Source organism: Melospiza melodia, chromosome 6, assembly GCF_035770615.1.
Source record: "Melospiza melodia melodia isolate bMelMel2 chromosome 6, bMelMel2.pri, whole genome shotgun sequence".
NCBI classification, from domain to species: Eukaryota; Metazoa; Chordata; class Aves; order Passeriformes; family Passerellidae; genus Melospiza; species Melospiza melodia.
Window position 1 is genome coordinate 77275662 of NC_086199.1, and position 20655 is coordinate 77296316.

The window sequence follows — 20655 nt, forward strand, 5'->3', positions numbered from 1 at the left end:
TGGAGGCAGGGGCTGGGTATTGCCGCTAATAGTAGAACAGGATGTGTGGAGTGGGGAAAGGGGGCGGCAAGCTCGCGCCTGAAAACCCCGTCGATGCTAGAATATTGCCTGCGCCTGTGATGGCACCTCTTGGGGTGCGGCTGAAATCTCCGTGGGGCTGGGAAGTGGACCCGCGGGGCTGGCAATTTGAATGAAAATGGCAAAGGCACTAGACCTGTGAACGGGGCCGTGGGCATCCAGGACGACTTATGCAGGGGTGTGCAAAGTGACTGGGGACTGCTCGGTGGGAGCTAAAATCACTGCAGGGCTAGCATATGGATGGTGGGGTGGGCTTCCAGAGGCTCGTGCCAGAGCTGAATTGTTGCCCAGCTGGAGCCAAGAGCCAGATGCTGCCATTTGAAGCTGGAGAAACACAGAGCTGGAGCTGGAAGAAGAGAGCTGGCAGTAAAATAAAGCTTGTGGGTCAAGAGCTGAAATCACTGGGCCTGGTCTTAATCACTGTGGGACTGGCATTGCAGCTTAACACATGACAGCAACCTTAGGGCTGGTAAAGGCAGTGTATTGTTCTTGCGCCGAGGTCACTGTAGGCCTGTGACATGGAGGCAGGGGCTGGGTATTGCCGCTAATAGTAGAACAGGATGTGTGGAGTGGGGAAAGGGGGCGGCAAGCTCGCGCCTGAAAACCCCGTCGATGCTAGAATATTGCCTGCGCCTGTGATGGCACCTCTTGGGGTGCGGCTGAAATCTCCGTGGGGCTGGGAAGTGGACCCGCGGGGCTGGCAATTTGAATGAAAATGGCAAAGGCACTAGACCTGTGAACGGGGCCGTGGGCATCCAGGACGACTTATGCAGGGGTGTGCAAAGTGACTGGGGACTGCTCGGTGGGAGCTAAAATCACTGCAGGGCTAGCATATGGATGGTGGGGTGGGCTTCCAGAGGCTCGTGCCAGAGCTGAATTGTTGCCCAGCTGGAGCCAAGAGCCAGATGCTGCCATTTGAAGCTGGAGAAACACAGAGCTGGAGCTGGAAGAAGAGAGCTGGCAGTAAAATAAAGCTTGTGGGTCAAGAGCTGAAATCACTGGGCCTGGTCTTAATCACTGTGGGACTGGCATTGCAGCTTAACACATGACAGCAACCTTAGGGCTGGTAAAGGCAGTGTATTGTTCTTGCGCCGAGGTCACTGTAGGCCTGTGACGTGGAGGCAGGGGCTGGGTATTGCCGCTAATAGTAGAACAGGATGTGTGGAGTGGGGAAAGGGGGCGGCAAGCTCGCGCCTGAAAACCCCGTCGATGCTAGAATATTGCCTGCGCCTGTGATGGCACCTCTTGGGGTGCGGCTGAAATCTCCGTGGGGCTGGGAAGTGGACCGCGGGGCTGGCAATTTGAATGAAAATGGCAAAGGCACTAGACCTGTGAACGGGGCCGTGGGCATCCAGGACGACTTATGCAGGGGTGTGCAAAGTGACTGGGGACTGCTCGGTGGGAGCTAAAATCACTGCAGGGCTAGCATATGGATGGTGGGGTGGGCTTCCAGAGGCTCGTGCCAGAGCTGAATTGTTGCCCAGCTGGAGCCAAGAGCCAGATGCTGCCATTTGAAGCTGGAGAAACACAGAGCTGGAGCTGGAAGAAGAGAGCTGGCAGTAAAATAAAGCTTGTGGGTCAAGAGCTGAAATCACTGGGCCTGGTCTTAATCACTGTGGGACTGGCATTGCAGCTTAACACATGACAGCAACCTTAGGGCTGGTAAAGGCAGTGTATTGTTCTTGCGCCGAGGTCACTGTAGGCCTGTGACATGGAGGCAGGGGCTGGGTATTGCCGCTAATAGTAGAACAGGATGTGTGGAGTGGGGAAAGGGGGCGGCAAGCTCGCGCCTGAAAACCCCGTCGATGCTAGAATATTGCCTGCGCCTGTGATGGCACCTCTTGGGGTGCGGCTGAAATCTCCGTGGGGCTGGGAAGTGGACCGCGGGGCTGGCAATTTGAATGAAAATGGCAAAGGCACTAGACCTGTGAACGGGGCCGTGGGCATCCAGGACGACTTATGCAGGGGTGTGCAAAGTGACTGGGGACTGCTCGGTGGGAGCTAAAATCACTGCAGGGCTAGCATATGGATGGTGGGGTGGGCTTCCAGAGGCTCGTGCCAGAGCTGAATTGTTGCCCAGCTGGAGCCAAGAGCCAGATGCTGCCATTTGAAGCTGGAGAAACACAGAGCTGGAGCTGGAAGAAGAGAGCTGGCAGTAAAATAAAGCTTGTGGGTCAAGAGCTGAAATCACTGGGCCTGGTCTTAATCACTGTGGGACTGGCATTGCAGCTTAACACATGACAGCAACCTTAGGGCTGGTAAAGGCAGTGTATTGTTCTTGCGCCGAGGTCACTGTAGGCCTGTGACATGGAGGCAGGGGCTGGGTATTGCCGCTAATAGTAGAACAGGATGTGTGGAGTGGGGAAAGGGGGCGGCAAGCTCGCGCCTGAAAACCCCGTCGATGCTAGAATATTGCCTGCGCCTGTGATGGCACCTCTTGGGGTGCGGCTGAAATCTCCGTGGGGCTGGGAAGTGGACCGCGGGGCTGGCAATTTGAATGAAAATGGCAAAGGCACTAGACCTGTGAACGGGGCCGTGGGCATCCAGGACGACTTATGCAGGGGTGTGCAAAGTGACTGGGGACTGCTCGGTGGGAGCTAAAATCACTGCAGGGCTAGCATATGGATGGTGGGGTGGGCTTCCAGAGGCTCGTGCCAGAGCTGAATTGTTGCCCAGCTGGAGCCAAGAGCCAGATGCTGCCATTTGAAGCTGGAGAAACACAGAGCTGGAGCTGGAAGAAGAGAGCTGGCAGTAAAATAAAGCTTGTGGGTCAAGAGCTGAAATCACTGGGCCTGGTCTTAATCACTGTGGGACTGGCATTGCAGCTTAACACATGACAGCAACCTTAGGGCTGGTAAAGGCAGTGTATTGTTCTTGCGCCGAGGTCACTGTAGGCCTGTGACGTGGAGGCAGGGGCTGGGTATTGCCGCTAATAGTAGAACAGGATGTGTGGAGTGGGGAAAGGGGGCGGCAAGCTCGCGCCTGAAAACCCCGTCGATGCTAGAATATTGCCTGCGCCTGTGATGGCACCTCTTGGGGTGCGGCTGAAATCTCCGTGGGGCTGGGAAGTGGACCGCGGGGCTGGCAATTTGAATGAAAATGGCAAAGGCACTAGACCTGTGAACGGGGCCGTGGGCATCCAGGACGACTTATGCAGGGGTGTGCAAAGTGACTGGGGACTGCTCGGTGGGAGCTAAAATCACTGCAGGGCTAGCATATGGATGGTGGGGTGGGCTTCCAGAGGCTCGTGCCAGAGCTGAATTGTTGCCCAGCTGGAGCCAAGAGCCAGATGCTGCCATTTGAAGCTGGAGAAACACAGAGCTGGAGCTGGAAGAAGAGAGCTGGCAGTAAAATAAAGCTTGTGGGTCAAGAGCTGAAATCACTGGGCCTGGTCTTAATCACTGTGGGACTGGCATTGCAGCTTAACACATGACAGCAACCTTAGGGCTGGTAAAGGCAGTGTATTGTTCTTGCGCCGAGGTCACTGTAGGCCTGTGACGTGGAGGCAGGGGCTGGGTATTGCCGCTAATAGTAGAACAGGATGTGTGGAGTGGGGAAAGGGGGCGGCAAGCTCGCGCCTGAAAACCCCGTCGATGCTAGAATATTGCCTGCGCCTGTGATGGCACCTCTTGGGGTGCGGCTGAAATCTCCGTGGGGCTGGGAAGTGGACCGCGGGGCTGGCAATTTGAATGAAAATGGCAAAGGCACTAGACCTGTGAACGGGGCCGTGGGCATCCAGGACGACTTATGCAGGGGTGTGCAAAGTGACTGGGGACTGCTCGGTGGGAGCTAAAATCACTGCAGGGCTAGCATATGGATGGTGGGGTGGGCTTCCAGAGGCTCGTGCCAGAGCTGAATTGTTGCCCAGCTGGAGCCAAGAGCCAGATGCTGCCATTTGAAGCTGGAGAAACACAGAGCTGGAGCTGGAAGAAGAGAGCTGGCAGTAAAATAAAGCTTGTGGGTCAAGAGCTGAAATCACTGGGCCTGGTCTTAATCACTGTGGGACTGGCATTGCAGCTTAACACATGACAGCAACCTTAGGGCTGGTAAAGGCAGTGTATTGTTCTTGCGCCGAGGTCACTGTAGGCCTGTGACATGGAGGCAGGGGCTGGGTATTGCCGCTAATAGTAGAACAGGATGTGTGGAGTGGGGAAAGGGGGCGGCAAGCTTGCGCCTGAAAACCCCGTCGATGCTAGAATATTGCCTGCGCCTGTGATGGCACCTCTTGGGGTGCGGCTGAAATCTCCGTGGGGCTGGGAAGTGGACCGCGGGGCTGGCAATTTGAATGAAAATGGCAAAGGCACTAGACCTGTGAACGGGGCCGTGGGCATCCAGGACGACTTATGCAGGGGTGTGCAAAGTGACTGGGGACTGCTCGGTGGGAGCTAAAATCACTGCAGGGCTAGCATATGGATGGTGGGGTGGGCTTCCAGAGGCTCGTGCCAGAGCTGAATTGTTGCCCAGCTGGAGCCAAGAGCCAGATGCTGCCATTTGAAGCTGGAGAAACACAGAGCTGGAGCTGGAAGAAGAGAGCTGGCAGTAAAATAAAGCTTGTGGGTCAAGAGCTGAAATCACTGGGCCTGGTCTTAATCACTGTGGGACTGGCATTGCAGCTTAACACATGACAGCAACCTTAGGACTGGTAAAGGCAGTGTATTGTTCTTGCGCCGAGGTCACTGTAGGCCTGTGACGTGGAGGCAGGGGCTGGGTATTGCCGCTAATAGTAGAACAGGATGTGTGGAGTGGGGAAAGGGGGCGGCAAGCTCGCGCCTGAAAACCCCGTCGATGCTAGAATATTGCCTGCGCCTGTGATGGCACCTCTTGGGGTGCGGCTGAAATCTCCGTGGGGCTGGGAAGTGGACCGCGGGGCTGGCAATTTGAATGAAAATGGCAAAGGCACTAGACCTGTGAACGGGGCCGTGGGCATCCAGGACGACTTATGCAGGGGTGTGCAAAGTGACTGGGGACTGCTCGGTGGGAGCTAAAATCACTGCAGGGCTAGCATATGGATGGTGGGGTGGGCTTCCAGAGGCTCGTGCCAGAGCTGAATTGTTGCCCAGCTGGAGCCAAGAGCCAGATGCTGCCATTTGAAGCTGGAGAAACACAGAGCTGGAGCTGGAAGAAGAGAGCTGGCAGTAAAATAAAGCTTGTGGGTCAAGAGCTGAAATCACTGGGCCTGGTCTTAATCACTGTGGGACTGGCATTGCAGCTTAACACATGACAGCAACCTTAGGGCTGGTAAAGGCAGTGTATTGTTCTTGCGCCGAGGTCACTGTAGGCCTGTGACGTGGAGGCAGGGGCTGGGTATTGCCGCTAATAGTAGAACAGGATGTGTGGAGTGGGGAAAGGGGGCGGCAAGCTCGCGCCTGAAAACCCCGTCGATGCTAGAATATTGCCTGCGCCTGTGATGGCACCTCTTGGGGTGCGGCTGAAATCTCCGTGGGGCTGGGAAGTGGACCGCGGGGCTGGCAATTTGAATGAAAATGGCAAAGGCACTAGACCTGTGAACGGGGCCGTGGGCATCCAGGACGACTTATGCAGGGGTGTGCAAAGTGACTGGGGACTGCTCGGTGGGAGCTAAAATCACTGCAGGGCTAGCATATGGATGGTGGGGTGGGCTTCCAGAGGCTCGTGCCAGAGCTGAATTGTTGCCCAGCTGGAGCCAAGAGCCAGATGCTGCCATTTGAAGCTGGAGAAACACAGAGCTGGAGCTGGAAGAAGAGAGCTGGCAGTAAAATAAAGCTTGTGGGTCAAGAGCTGAAATCACTGGGCCTGGTCTTAATCACTGTGGGACTGGCATTGCAGCTTAACACATGACAGCAACCTTAGGGCTGGTAAAGGCAGTGTATTGTTCTTGCGCCGAGGTCACTGTAGGCCTGTGACGTGGAGGCAGGGGCTGGGTATTGCCGCTAATAGTAGAACAGGATGTGTGGAGTGGGGAAAGGGGGCGGCAAGCTCGCGCCTGAAAACCCCGTCGATGCTAGAATATTGCCTGCGCCTGTGATGGCACCTCTTGGGGTGCGGCTGAAATCTCCGTGGGGCTGGGAAGTGGACCGCGGGGCTGGCAATTTGAATGAAAATGGCAAAGGCACTAGACCTGTGAACGGGGCCGTGGGCATCCAGGACGACTTATGCAGGGGTGTGCAAAGTGACTGGGGACTGCTCGGTGGGAGCTAAAATCACTGCAGGGCTAGCATATGGATGGTGGGGTGGGCTTCCAGAGGCTCGTGCCAGAGCTGAATTGTTGCCCAGCTGGAGCCAAGAGCCAGATGCTGCCATTTGAAGCTGGAGAAACACAGAGCTGGAGCTGGAAGAAGAGAGCTGGCAGTAAAATAAAGCTTGTGGGTCAAGAGCTGAAATCACTGGGCCTGGTCTTAATCACTGTGGGACTGGCATTGCAGCTTAACACATGACAGCAACCTTAGGGCTGGTAAAGGCAGTGTATTGTTCTTGCGCCGAGGTCACTGTAGGCCTGTGACGTGGAGGCAGGGGCTGGGTATTGCCGCTAATAGTAGAACAGGATGTGTGGAGTGGGGAAAGGGGGCGGCAAGCTCGCGCCTGAAAACCCCGTCGATGCTAGAATATTGCCTGCGCCTGTGATGGCACCTCTTGGGGTGCGGCTGAAATCTCCGTGGGGCTGGGAAGTGGACCGCGGGGCTGGCAATTTGAATGAAAATGGCAAAGGCACTAGACCTGTGAACGGGGCCGTGGGCATCCAGGACGACTTATGCAGGGGTGTGCAAAGTGACTGGGGACTGCTCGGTGGGAGCTAAAATCACTGCAGGGCTAGCATATGGATGGTGGGGTGGGCTTCCAGAGGCTCGTGCCAGAGCTGAATTGTTGCCCAGCTGGAGCCAAGAGCCAGATGCTGCCATTTGAAGCTGGAGAAACACAGAGCTGGAGCTGGAAGAAGAGAGCTGGCAGTAAAATAAAGCTTGTGGGTCAAGAGCTGAAATCACTGGGCCTGGTCTTAATCACTGTGGGACTGGCATTGCAGCTTAACACATGACAGCAACCTTAGGGCTGGTAAAGGCAGTGTATTGTTCTTGCGCCGAGGTCACTGTAGGCCTGTGACGTGGAGGCAGGGGCTGGGTATTGCCGCTAATAGTAGAACAGGATGTGTGGAGTGGGGAAAGGGGGCGGCAAGCTCGCGCCTGAAAACCCCGTCGATGCTAGAATATTGCCTGCGCCTGTGATGGCACCTCTTGGGGTGCGGCTGAAATCTCCGTGGGGCTGGGAAGTGGACCGCGGGGCTGGCAATTTGAATGAAAATGGCAAAGGCACTAGACCTGTGAACGGGGCCGTGGGCATCCAGGACGACTTATGCAGGGGTGTGCACAGTGGCTGGGGACTGCTCGGTGGGAGCTAAAATCACTGCAGGGCTAGCATATGGATGGTGGGGTGGGCTTCCAGAGGCTCGTGCCAGAGCTGAATTGTTGCCCAGCTGGAGCCAAGAGCCAGATGCTGCCATTTGAAGCTGGAGAAACACAGAGCTGGAGCTGGAAGAAGAGAGCTGGCAGTAAAATAAAGCTTGTGGGTCAAGAGCTGAAATCACTGGGCCTGGTCTTAATCACTGTGGGACTGGCATTGCAGCTTAACACATGACAGCAACCTTAGGGCTGGTAAAGGCAGTGTATTGTTCTTGCGCCGAGGTCACTGTAGGCCTGTGACATGGAGGCAGGGGCTGGGTATTGCCGCTAATAGTAGAACAGGATGTGTGGAGTGGGGAAAGGGGGCGGCAAGCTCGCGCCTGAAAACCCCGTCGATGCTAGAATATTGCCTGCGCCTGTGATGGCACCTCTTGGGGTGCGGCTGAAATCTCCGTGGGGCTGGGAAGTGGACCGCGGGGCTGGCAATTTGAATGAAAATGGCAAAGGCACTAGACCTGTGAACGGGGCCGTGGGCATCCAGGACGACTTATGCAGGGGTGTGCAAAGTGACTGGGGACTGCTCGGTGGGAGCTAAAATCACTGCAGGGCTAGCATATGGATGGTGGGGTGGGCTTCCAGAGGCTCGTGCCAGAGCTGAATTGTTGCCCAGCTGGAGCCAAGAGCCAGATGCTGCCATTTGAAGCTGGAGAAACACAGAGCTGGAGCTGGAAGAAGAGAGCTGGCAGTAAAATAAAGCTTGTGGGTCAAGAGCTGAAATCACTGGGCCTGGTCTTAATCACTGTGGGACTGGCATTGCAGCTTAACACATGACAGCAACCTTAGGGCTGGTAAAGGCAGTGTATTGTTCTTGCGCCGAGGTCACTGTAGGCCTGTGACGTGGAGGCAGGGGCTGGGTATTGCCGCTAATAGTAGAACAGGATGTGTGGAGTGGGGAAAGGGGGCGGCAAGCTCGCGCCTGAAAACCCCGTCGATGCTAGAATATTGCCTGCGCCTGTGATGGCACCTCTTGGGGTGCGGCTGAAATCTCCGTGGGGCTGGGAAGTGGACCGCGGGGCTGGCAATTTGAATGAAAATGGCAAAGGCACTAGACCTGTGAACGGGGCCGTGGGCATCCAGGACGACTTATGCAGGGGTGTGCAAAGTGACTGGGGACTGCTCGGTGGGAGCTAAAATCACTGCAGGGCTAGCATATGGATGGTGGGGTGGGCTTCCAGAGGCTCGTGCCAGAGCTGAATTGTTGCCCAGCTGGAGCCAAGAGCCAGATGCTGCCATTTGAAGCTGGAGAAACACAGAGCTGGAGCTGGAAGAAGAGAGCTGGCAGTAAAATAAAGCTTGTGGGTCAAGAGCTGAAATCACTGGGCCTGGTCTTAATCACTGTGGGACTGGCATTGCAGCTTAACACATGACAGCAACCTTAGGGCTGGTAAAGGCAGTGTATTGTTCTTGCGCCGAGGTCACTGTAGGCCTGTGACGTGGAGGCAGGGGCTGGGTATTGCCGCTAATAGTAGAACAGGATGTGTGGAGTGGGGAAAGGGGGCGGCAAGCTCGCGCCTGAAAACCCCGTCGATGCTAGAATATTGCCTGCGCCTGTGATGGCACCTCTTGGGGTGCGGCTGAAATCTCCGTGGGGCTGGGAAGTGGACCGCGGGGCTGGCAATTTGAATGAAAATGGCAAAGGCACTAGACCTGTGAACGGGGCCGTGGGCATCCAGGACGACTTATGCAGGGGTGTGCAAAGTGACTGGGGACTGCTCGGTGGGAGCTAAAATCACTGCAGGGCTAGCATATGGATGGTGGGGTGGGCTTCCAGAGGCTCGTGCCAGAGCTGAATTGTTGCCCAGCTGGAGCCAAGAGCCAGATGCTGCCATTTGAAGCTGGAGAAACACAGAGCTGGAGCTGGAAGAAGAGAGCTGGCAGTAAAATAAAGCTTGTGGGTCAAGAGCTGAAATCACTGGGCCTGGTCTTAATCACTGTGGGACTGGCATTGCAGCTTAACACATGACAGCAACCTTAGGGCTGGTAAAGGCAGTGTATTGTTCTTGCGCCGAGGTCACTGTAGGCCTGTGACGTGGAGGCAGGGGCTGGGTATTGCCGCTAATAGTAGAACAGGATGTGTGGAGTGGGGAAAGGGGGCGGCAAGCTCGCGCCTGAAAACCCCGTCGATGCTAGAATATTGCCTGCGCCTGTGATGGCACCTCTTGGGGTGCGGCTGAAATCTCCGTGGGGCTGGGAAGTGGACCGCGGGGCTGGCAATTTGAATGAAAATGGCAAAGGCACTAGACCTGTGAACGGGGCCGTGGGCATCCAGGACGACTTATGCAGGGGTGTGCAAAGTGACTGGGGACTGCTCGGTGGGAGCTAAAATCACTGCAGGGCTAGCATATGGATGGTGGGGTGGGCTTCCAGAGGCTCGTGCCAGAGCTGAATTGTTGCCCAGCTGGAGCCAAGAGCCAGATGCTGCCATTTGAAGCTGGAGAAACACAGAGCTGGAGCTGGAAGAAGAGAGCTGGCAGTAAAATAAAGCTTGTGGGTCAAGAGCTGAAATCACTGGGCCTGGTCTTAATCACTGTGGGACTGGCATTGCAGCTTAACACATGACAGCAACCTTAGGGCTGGTAAAGGCAGTGTATTGTTCTTGCGCCGAGGTCACTGTAGGCCTGTGACATGGAGGCAGGGGCTGGGTATTGCCGCTAATAGTAGAACAGGATGTGTGGAGTGGGGAAAGGGGGCGGCAAGCTCGCGCCTGAAAACCCCGTCGATGCTAGAATATTGCCTGCGCCTGTGATGGCACCTCTTGGGGTGCGGCTGAAATCTCCGTGGGGCTGGGAAGTGGACCCGCGGGGCTGGCAATTTGAATGAAAATGGCAAAGGCACTAGACCTGTGAACGGGGCCGTGGGCATCCAGGACGACTTATGCAGGGGTGTGCAAAGTGACTGGGGACTGCTCGGTGGGAGCTAAAATCACTGCAGGGCTAGCATATGGATGGTGGGGTGGGCTTCCAGAGGCTCGTGCCAGAGCTGAATTGTTGCCCAGCTGGAGCCAAGAGCCAGATGCTGCCATTTGAAGCTGGAGAAACACAGAGCTGGAGCTGGAAGAAGAGAGCTGGCAGTAAAATAAAGCTTGTGGGTCAAGAGCTGAAATCACTGGGCCTGGTCTTAATCACTGTGGGACTGGCATTGCAGCTTAACACATGACAGCAACCTTAGGGCTGGTAAAGGCAGTGTATTGTTCTTGCGCCGAGGTCACTGTAGGCCTGTGACATGGAGGCAGGGGCTGGGTATTGCCGCTAATAGTAGAACAGGATGTGTGGAGTGGGGAAAGGGGGCGGCAAGCTCGCGCCTGAAAACCCCGTCGATGCTAGAATATTGCCTGCGCCTGTGATGGCACCTCTTGGGGTGCGGCTGAAATCTCCGTGGGGCTGGGAAGTGGACCCGCGGGGCTGGCAATTTGAATGAAAATGGCAAAGGCACTAGACCTGTGAACGGGGCCGTGGGCATCCAGGACGACTTATGCAGGGGTGTGCAAAGTGACTGGGGACTGCTCGGTGGGAGCTAAAATCACTGCAGGGCTAGCATATGGATGGTGGGGTGGGCTTCCAGAGGCTCGTGCCAGAGCTGAATTGTTGCCCAGCTGGAGCCAAGAGCCAGATGCTACCATTTGAAGCTGGAGAAACACAGAGCTGGAGCTGGAAGAAGAGAGCTGGCAGTAAAATAAAGCTTGTGGGTCAAGAGCTGAAATCACTGGGCCTGGTCTTAATCACTGTGGGACTGGCATTGCAGCTTAACACATGACAGCAACCTTAGGGCTGGTAAAGGCAGTGTATTGTTCTTGCGCCGAGGTCACTGTAGGCCTGTGACGTGGAGGCAGGGGCTGGGTATTGCCGCTAATAGTAGAACAGGATGTGTGGAGTGGGGAAAGGGGGCGGCAAGCTCGCGCCTGAAAACCCCGTCGATGCTAGAATATTGCCTGCGCCTGTGATGGCACCTCTTGGGGTGCGGCTGAAATCTCCGTGGGGCTGGGAAGTGGACCGCGGGGCTGGCAATTTGAATGAAAATGGCAAAGGCACTAGACCTGTGAACGGGGCCGTGGGCATCCAGGACGACTTATGCAGGGGTGTGCAAAGTGACTGGGGACTGCTCGGTGGGAGCTAAAATCACTGCAGGGCTAGCATATGGATGGTGGGGTGGGCTTCCAGAGGCTCGTGCCAGAGCTGAATTGTTGCCCAGCTGGAGCCAAGAGCCAGATGCTGCCATTTGAAGCTGGAGAAACACAGAGCTGGAGCTGGAAGAAGAGAGCTGGCAGTAAAATAAAGCTTGTGGGTCAAGAGCTGAAATCACTGGGCCTGGTCTTAATCACTGTGGGACTGGCATTGCAGCTTAACACATGACAGCAACCTTAGGGCTGGTAAAGGCAGTGTATTGTTCTTGCGCCGAGGTCACTGTAGGCCTGTGACATGGAGGCAGGGGCTGGGTATTGCCGCTAATAGTAGAACAGGATGTGTGGAGTGGGGAAAGGGGGCGGCAAGCTCGCGCCTGAAAACCCCGTCGATGCTAGAATATTGCCTGCGCCTGTGATGGCACCTCTTGGGGTGCGGCTGAAATCTCCGTGGGGCTGGGAAGTGGACCGCGGGGCTGGCAATTTGAATGAAAATGGCAAAGGCACTAGACCTGTGAACGGGGCCGTGGGCATCCAGGACGACTTATGCAGGGGTGTGCAAAGTGACTGGGGACTGCTCGGTGGGAGCTAAAATCACTGCAGGGCTAGCATATGGATGGTGGGGTGGGCTTCCAGAGGCTCGTGCCAGAGCTGAATTGTTGCCCAGCTGGAGCCAAGAGCCAGATGCTGCCATTTGAAGCTGGAGAAACACAGAGCTGGAGCTGGAAGAAGAGAGCTGGCAGTAAAATAAAGCTTGTGGGTCAAGAGCTGAAATCACTGGGCCTGGTCTTAATCACTGTGGGACTGGCATTGCAGCTTAACACATGACAGCAACCTTAGGGCTGGTAAAGGCAGTGTATTGTTCTTGCGCCGAGGTCACTGTAGGCCTGTGACATGGAGGCAGGGGCTGGGTATTGCCGCTAATAGTAGAACAGGATGTGTGGAGTGGGGAAAGGGGGCGGCAAGCTCGCGCCTGAAAACCCCGTCGATGCTAGAATATTGCCTGCGCCTGTGATGGCACCTCTTGGGGTGCGGCTGAAATCTCCGTGGGGCTGGGAAGTGGACCGCGGGGCTGGCAATTTGAATGAAAATGGCAAAGGCACTAGACCTGTGAACGGGGCCGTGGGCATCCAGGACGACTTATGCAGGGGTGTGCAAAGTGACTGGGGACTGCTCGGTGGGAGCTAAAATCACTGCAGGGCTAGCATATGGATGGTGGGGTGGGCTTCCAGAGGCTCGTGCCAGAGCTGAATTGTTGCCCAGCTGGAGCCAAGAGCCAGATGCTGCCATTTGAAGCTGGAGAAACACAGAGCTGGAGCTGGAAGAAGAGAGCTGGCAGTAAAATAAAGCTTGTGGGTCAAGAGCTGAAATCACTGGGCCTGGTCTTAATCACTGTGGGACTGGCATTGCAGCTTTAACACATGACAGCAACCTTAGGGCTGGTAAAGGCAGTGTATTGTTCTTGCGCCGAGGTCACTGTAGGCCTGTGACGTGGAGGCAGGGGCTGGGTATTGCCGCTAATAGTAGAACAGGATGTGTGGAGTGGGGAAAGGGGGCGGCAAGCTCGCGCCTGAAAACCCCGTCGATGCTAGAATATTGCCTGCGCCTGTGATGGCACCTCTTGGGGTGCGGCTGAAATCTCCGTGGGGCTGGGAAGTGGACCGCGGGGCTGGCAATTTGAATGAAAATGGCAAAGGCACTAGACCTGTGAACGGGGCCGTGGGCATCCAGGACGACTTATGCAGGGGTGTGCAAAGTGACTGGGGACTGCTCGGTGGGAGCTAAAATCACTGCAGGGCTAGCATATGGATGGTGGGGTGGGCTTCCAGAGGCTCGTGCCAGAGCTGAATTGTTGCCCAGCTGGAGCCAAGAGCCAGATGCTGCCATTTGAAGCTGGAGAAACACAGAGCTGGAGCTGGAAGAAGAGAGCTGGCAGTAAAATAAAGCTTGTGGGTCAAGAGCTGAAATCACTGGCCTGGTCTTAATCACTGTGGGACTGGCATTGCAGCTTAACACATGACAGCAACCTTAGGGCTGGTAAAGGCAGTGTATTGTTCTTGCGCCGAGGTCACTGTAGGCCTGTGACGTGGAGGCAGGGGCTGGGTATTGCCGCTAATAGTAGAACAGGATGTGTGGAGTGGGGAAAGGGGGCGGGCAAGCTCGCGCCTGAAAACCCCGTCGATGCTAGAATATTGCCTGCGCCTGTGATGGCACCTCTTGGGGTGCGGCTGAAATCTCCGTGGGGCTGGGAAGTGGACCGCGGGGCTGGCAATTTGAATGAAAATGGCAAAGGCACTAGACCTGTGAACGGGGCCGTGGGCATCCAGGACGACTTATGCAGGGGTGTGCAAAAGTGACTGGGGACTGCTCGGTGGGAGCTAAAATCACTGCAGGGCTAGCATATGGATGGTGGGGTGGGCTTCCAGAGGCTCGTGCCAGAGCTGAATTGTTGCCCAGCTGGAGCCAAGAGCCAGATGCTGCCATTTGAAGCTGGAGAAACACAGAGCTGGAGCTGGAAGAAGAGAGCTGGCAGTAAAATAAAGCTTGTGGGTCAAGAGCTGAAATCACTGGGCCTGGTCTTTAATCACTGTGGGACTGGCATTGCAGCTTAACACATGACAGCAACCTTAGGGCTGGTAAAGGCAGTGTATTGTTCTTGCGCCGAGGTCACTGTAGGCCTGTGACATGGAGGCAGGGGCTGGGTATTGCCGCTAATAGTAGAACAGGATGTGTGGAGTGGGGAAAGGGGGCGGCAAGCTTGCGCCTGAAAACCCCGTCGATGCTAGAATATTGCCTGCGCCTGTGATGGCACCTCTTGGGGTGCGGCTGAAATCTCCGTGGGGCTGGGAAGTGGACCGCGGGGCTGGCAATTTGATGAAAATGGCAAAGGCACTAGACCTGTGAACGGGGCCGTGGGCATCCAGGACGACTTATGCAGGGGTGTGCAAAAGTGACTGGGGACTGCTCGGTGGGAGCTAAAATCACTGCAGGGCTAGCATATGGATGGTGGGTGGGCTTCCAGAGGCTCGTGCCAGAGCTGAATTGTTGCCCAGCTGGAGCCAAGAGCCAGATGCTGCCATTTGAAGCTGGAGAAACACAGAGCTGGAGCTGGAAGAAGAGAGCTGGCAGTAAAATAAAGCTTGTGGGTCAAGAGCTGAAATCACTGGGCCTGGTCTTAATCACTGTGGGACTGGCATTGCAGCTTAACACATGACAGCAACCTTAGGACTGGTAAAGGCAGTGTATTGTCTTGCGCCGAGGTCACTGTAGGCCTGTGACGTGGAGGCAGGGGCTGGGTATTGCCGCTAATAGTAGAACAGGATGTGTGGAGTGGGGAAAGGGGGCGGCAAGCTCGCGCCTGAAAACACCCGTCGATGCTAGAATATTGCCTGCGCCTGTGATGGCACCTCTTGGGGTGCGGCTGAAATCTCCGTGGGGCTGGAAGTGGACCGCGGGGCTTGGCAATTTGAATGAAAATGGCAAAGGCACTAGACCTGTGAACGGGGCCGTGGGCATCCAGGACGACTTATGCAGGGGTGTGCAAAGTGACTGGGGACTGCTCGGTGGGAGCTAAAATCACTGCAGGGCTAGCATATGGATGGTGGGGTGGGCTTCCAGAGGCTCGTGCCAGAGCTGAATTGTTGCCCAGCTGGAGCCAAGAGCCAGATGCTGCCATTTGAAGCTGGAGAAACACAGAGCTGGAGCTGGAAGAAGAGAGCTGGCAGTAAAATAAAGCTTGTGGGTCAAGAGCTGAAATCACTGGGCCTGGTCTTAATCACTGTGGGACTGGCATTGCAGCTTAACACATGACAGCAACCTTAGGGCTGGTAAAGGCAGTGTATTGTTCTTGCGCCGAGGTCACTGTAGGCCTGTGACGTGGAGGCAGGGGCTGGGTATTGCCGCTAATAGTAGAACAGGATGTGTGGAGTGGGGAAAGGGGGCGGCAAGCTCGCGCCTGAAAAGCCCCGTCGATGCTAGAATATTGCCTGCGCCTGTGATGGCACCATCTTGGGGGGTGCGGCTGAAATCTCCGTGGGGCTGGGAAGTGGACCGCGGGGCTGGCAATTTGAATGAAAATGGCAAAGGCACTAGACCTGTGAACGGGGCCGTGGCATCCAGGACGACTTATGCAGGGGTGTGCAAAGTGACTGGGGACTGCTCGGTGGGAGCTAAAATCACTGCAGGGCTAGCATATGGATGGTGGGGGTGGGCTTCCAGAGGCTCGTGCCAGAGCTGAATTGTTGCCCAGCTGGAGCCAAGAGCCAGATGCTGCCATTTGAAGCTGGAGAAACACAGAGCTGGAGCTGGAAGAAGGAAGAGCTGGGCAGTAAAATAAAGCTTGTGGTCAAGAGCTGAAATCACTGGGCCTGGTCTTAATCACTGTGGGACTGGCATTGCAGCTTAACACATGACAGCAACCTTAGGGCTGGTAAAGGCAGTGTATTGTTCTTGCGCCGAGGTCACTGTAGCCCTGTGACGTGGAGGCAGGGGCTGGGTATTGCCGCTAATAGTAGAACAGGATGTGTGGAGTGGGGAAAGGGGGCGGCAAGCTCGCGCCTGAAAACCCCGTCGATGCTAGAATATTGCCTGCGCCTGTGATGGCACCTCTTGGGGTGCGGCTGAAATCTCCCGTGGGGCTGGGAAGTGGACCGCGGGGCTGGCAATTTGAATGAAAATGGCAAAGGCACTAGACCTGTGAACGGGGCCGTGGGCATCCAGGACGACTTTATGCAGGGGTGTGCAAAGTGACTGGGGACTGCTCGGTGGGAGCTAAAATCACTGCAGGGCTAGCATATGGATGGTGGGGTGGGCTTCCAGAGGCTCGTGCCAGAGCTGAATTGTTGCCCAGCTGGAGCCAAGAGCCAGATGCTGCCTATTTGAAGCTGGAGAAACACAGAGCTGGAGCTGGAAGAAGAGAGCTGGCAGTAAAATAAAGCTTGTGGGTCAAGAGCTGAAATCACTGGGCCTGGTCTTAATCACTGTGGGACTGGCATTGCAGCTTAACACATGACAGCAACCTTAGGGCTGGTAAAGGCAGTGTATTGTTCTTGCGCCGAGGTCACTGTAGGCCTGTGACGTGGAGGCAGGGGCTGGGTATTGCCGCTAATAGTAGAACAGGATGTGTGGAGTGGGGAAAGGGGGCGGCAAGCTCGCGCCTGAAAACCCCGTCGATGCTAGAATATTGCCTGCGCCTGTGATGGCACCTCTTGGGGTGCGGCTGAAATCTCCGTGGGGCTGGGAAGTGGACCCGCGGGGCTGGCAATTTGAATGAAAATGGCAAAGGCACTAGACCTGTGAACGGGGCCGTGGGCATCCAGGACGACTTATGCAGGGGTGTGCAAAGTGACTGGGGACTGCTCGGTGGAGCTAAAATCACTGCAGGGGCTAGCATATGGATGGTGGGGTGGGCTTCCAGAGGCTCGTGCCAGAGCTGAATTGTTGCCCAGCTGGAGCCAAGAGCCAGATGCTGCCATTTGAAGCTGGAGAAACACAGAGCTGGAGCTGGAAGAAGAGAAGCTGGCAGTAAAATAAAGCTTGTGGGTCAAGAGCTGAAATCACTGGCCTGGTCTTAATCACTGTGGGACTGGCATTGCAGCTTAACACATGACAGCAACCTTAGGGCTGGTAAAGGCAGTGTATTGTTCTTGCGCCGAGGTCACTGTAGGCCTGTGACGTGGAGGCAGGGGCTGGGTATTGCCGCTAATAGTAGAACAGGATGTGTGGAGTGGGGAAAGGGGGCGGCAAGCTCGCGCCTGAAAACCCCGTCGATGCTAGAATATTGCCTGCGCCTGTGATGGCACCTCTTGGGGTGCGGCTGAAATCTCCGTGGGGCTGGGAAGTGGACCGCGGGGCTGGCAATTTGAATGAAAATGGCAAAGGCACTAGACCTGTGAACGGGGCCGTGGGCATCCAGGAACGACTTATGCAGGGGTGTGCACAGTGGCTGGGGACTGCTCGGTGGGAGCTAAAATCACTGCAGGGCTAGCATATGATGGTGGGGTGGGCTTCCAGAGGCTCGTGCCAGAGCTGAATTGTTGCCCAGCTGGAGCCATAGAGCCAGATGCTTGCCATTTGAAGCTGGAGAAACACAGAGCTGGAGCTGGAAGCAAGAGAGCTGGCAGTAAAATAAAGCTTGTGGGTCAAGAGCTGAAATCACTGGGCCTGGTCTTAATCACTGTGGGACTGGCATTGCAGCTTAACACATGACAGCAACCTTAGGGCTGGTAAAGGCAGTGTATTGTTCTTGCGCCGAGGTCACTGTAGGCCTGTGACATGGAGGCAGGGGCTGGGTATTGCCGCTAATAGTAGAACAGGATGTGTGGAGTGGGGAAAGGGGGCGGCAAGCTCGCGCCTGAAAACCCCGTCGATGCTAGAATATTGCCTGCGCCTGTGATGGCACCTCTTGGGGTGCGGCTGAAATCTCCGTGGGGCTGGGAAGTGGACCGCGGGGCTGCAATTTGAATGAAAATGGCAAAGGCACTAGACCTGTGAACGGGGCCGTGGGCATCCAGGACGACTTATGCAGGGGTGTGCAAAGTGACTGGGGACTGCTCGGTGGGAGCTAAAATCACTGCAGGGCTAGCATATGGATGGTGGGGTGGGCTTCCAGAGGCTCGTGCCAGAGCTGAATTGTTGCCCAGCTGGAGCCAAGAGCCAGATGCTTGCCATTTGAAGCTGGAGAAACACAGAGCTGGAGCTGGAAGAAGAGAGCTGGCAGTAAAAATAAAGCTTGTGGGTCAAGAGCTGAAATCACTGGGCCTGGTCTTAATCACTGTGGGACTGGCATTGCAGCTTAACACATGACAGCAACCTTAGGGCTGGTAAAGGCAGTGTATTGTTCTTGCGCCGAGGTCACTGTAGGCCTGTGACGTGGAGGCAGGGGCTGGGTATTGCCGCTAATAGTAGAACAGGATGTGTGGAGTGGGGAAAGGGGGCGCAAGCTCTGCGCCTGAAAACCCCGTCGATGCTAAGAATATTGCCTGCGCCTGTGATGGCACCTCTTGGGGTGCGGCTTGAAATCTCCGTGGGCTGGGAAGTGGACCGCGGGGCTGGCAATTTGAATGAAAATGGCAAAGGCACTAGACCTGTGAACGGGGCCGTGGGCATCCAGGACGACTTATGCAGGGGTGTGCAAAGTGACTGGGGACTGCTCGGTGGGAGCTAAAATCACTGCAGGGCTAGCATATGGATGGTGGGGTGGGCTTCCAGAGGCTCGTGCCAGAGCTGAATTGTTGCCCAGCTGGAGCCAAGAGCCAGATGCTGCCATTTGAAGCTGGAGAAACACAGAGCTGGAGCTGGAAGAAGAGAGCTGGCAGTAAAATAAAGCTTGTGGGTCAAGAGCTGAAATCACTGGCCTGGTCTTAATCACTGTGGGGACTGGCATTGCAGCTTACACATGACAGCAACCTTAGGGCTGGTAAAGGCAGTGTATTGTTCTTGCGCCGAGGTCACTGTAGGCCTGTGACGTGGAGGCAGGGGCTGGGTATTGCCGCTAATAGTAGAACAGGATGTGTGGAGTGGGGAAAGGGGGCGGCAAGCTCGCGCCTGAAAACCCCGTCGATGCTAGAATATTGCCTGCGCCTGTGATGGCACCTCTTGGGGTGCGGCTGAAATCTCCGTGGGGCTGGGAAGTGGACCGCGGGGCTGGCAATTTGAATGAAAATGGCAAAGGCACTAGACCTGTGAACGGGGCCGTGGGCATCCAGGACGACTTATGCAGGGGTGTGCAAAGTGACTGGGGACTGCTCGGTGGGAGCTAAAATCACTGCAGGGCTAGCATATGGATGGTGGGGTGGGCTTCCAGAGGCTCGTGCCAGAGCTGAATTGTTGCCCAGCTGGAGCCAAGAGCCAGATGCTGCCATTTGAAGCTGGAGAAACACAGAGCTGGAGCTGGAAGAAGAGAGCTGGCAGTAAAATAAAGCTTGTGGGTCAAGAGCTGAAATCACTGGGCCTGGTCTTAATCACTGTGGGACTGGCATTGCAGCTTAACACATGACAGCAACCTTAGGACTGGTAAAGGCCAGTGTATTGTTCTTTGCGCCGAGGTCACTGTAGGCCTGTGACGTGGAGGCAGGGGCTGGGTATTGCCAGCTAATAGTAGAACAGGATGTGTGGAGTGGGGAAAGGGGGCGGCAAGCTCGCGGCCTGAAAACCCCGTCGATGCTAGAATATTGCCTGCGCCTGTGATGGCACCTCTTGGGGTGCGGCTTAGAAATCTCCGTGGGGCTGGGGAAGTGAGACCGCGGGGCTGGCAATTTGAATGAAAATGGCTAAGGCACTAGACCTGTGAACGGGGCCCGTGGGCATCCAGGACGACTTATGCAGGGGTGTGCACAGTGGCTGGGGACTGCTCGGTGGGAGCTAAAATCACTGCAGGGCTAGCATATGGATGGTGGGGTGGGCTTCCAGAGGCTCGTGCCAGAGCTGAATTGTTGCCCAGCTGGAGCCAAGAGCCCAGATGCTGCCATTTGAAGCTGGAGAAACACAGAGCTGGAGCTGGAAGAAGAGAGCTGGCAGTAAAATAAAGCTTGTGGGTCAAGAGCTGAAATCACTGGGCCTGGTCTTAATCACTGTGGGACTGGCATTGCAGCTTAACACATGACAGCAACCTTAGGGCTGGTAAAGGCAGTGTATTGTTCTTGCGCCGAGGTCACTGTAGGCCTGTGACTTGGAGGCAGGGGCTGGGTATTGCCGCTAATAGTAGAACAGGATTGTGTGGAGTGGGAAAGGGGGCGGCAAGCTCGCGCCCTGAAAAACCCCGTCGATGCTAGAATATTGCCTGCGCCTTTGTGATGGCACCTCTTGGGGTGCGGCTGAAATCTCCGTGGGGCTGGGAAGTGGACCGCGGGGGCTGGCAATTTGAATGAAAATGCAAAGGCACTAGACCTGTGAACGGGGCCGTGGGCATCCAGGACGACTTATGCAGGGGTGTGCAAAGTGACTGGGGACTGCTCGGTTGGGAGCTAAAATCACTTGCAGGGCTAGCATATGGATGGTGGGGTGGGCTTCCAGAGGCTCGTGCCAGAGCTA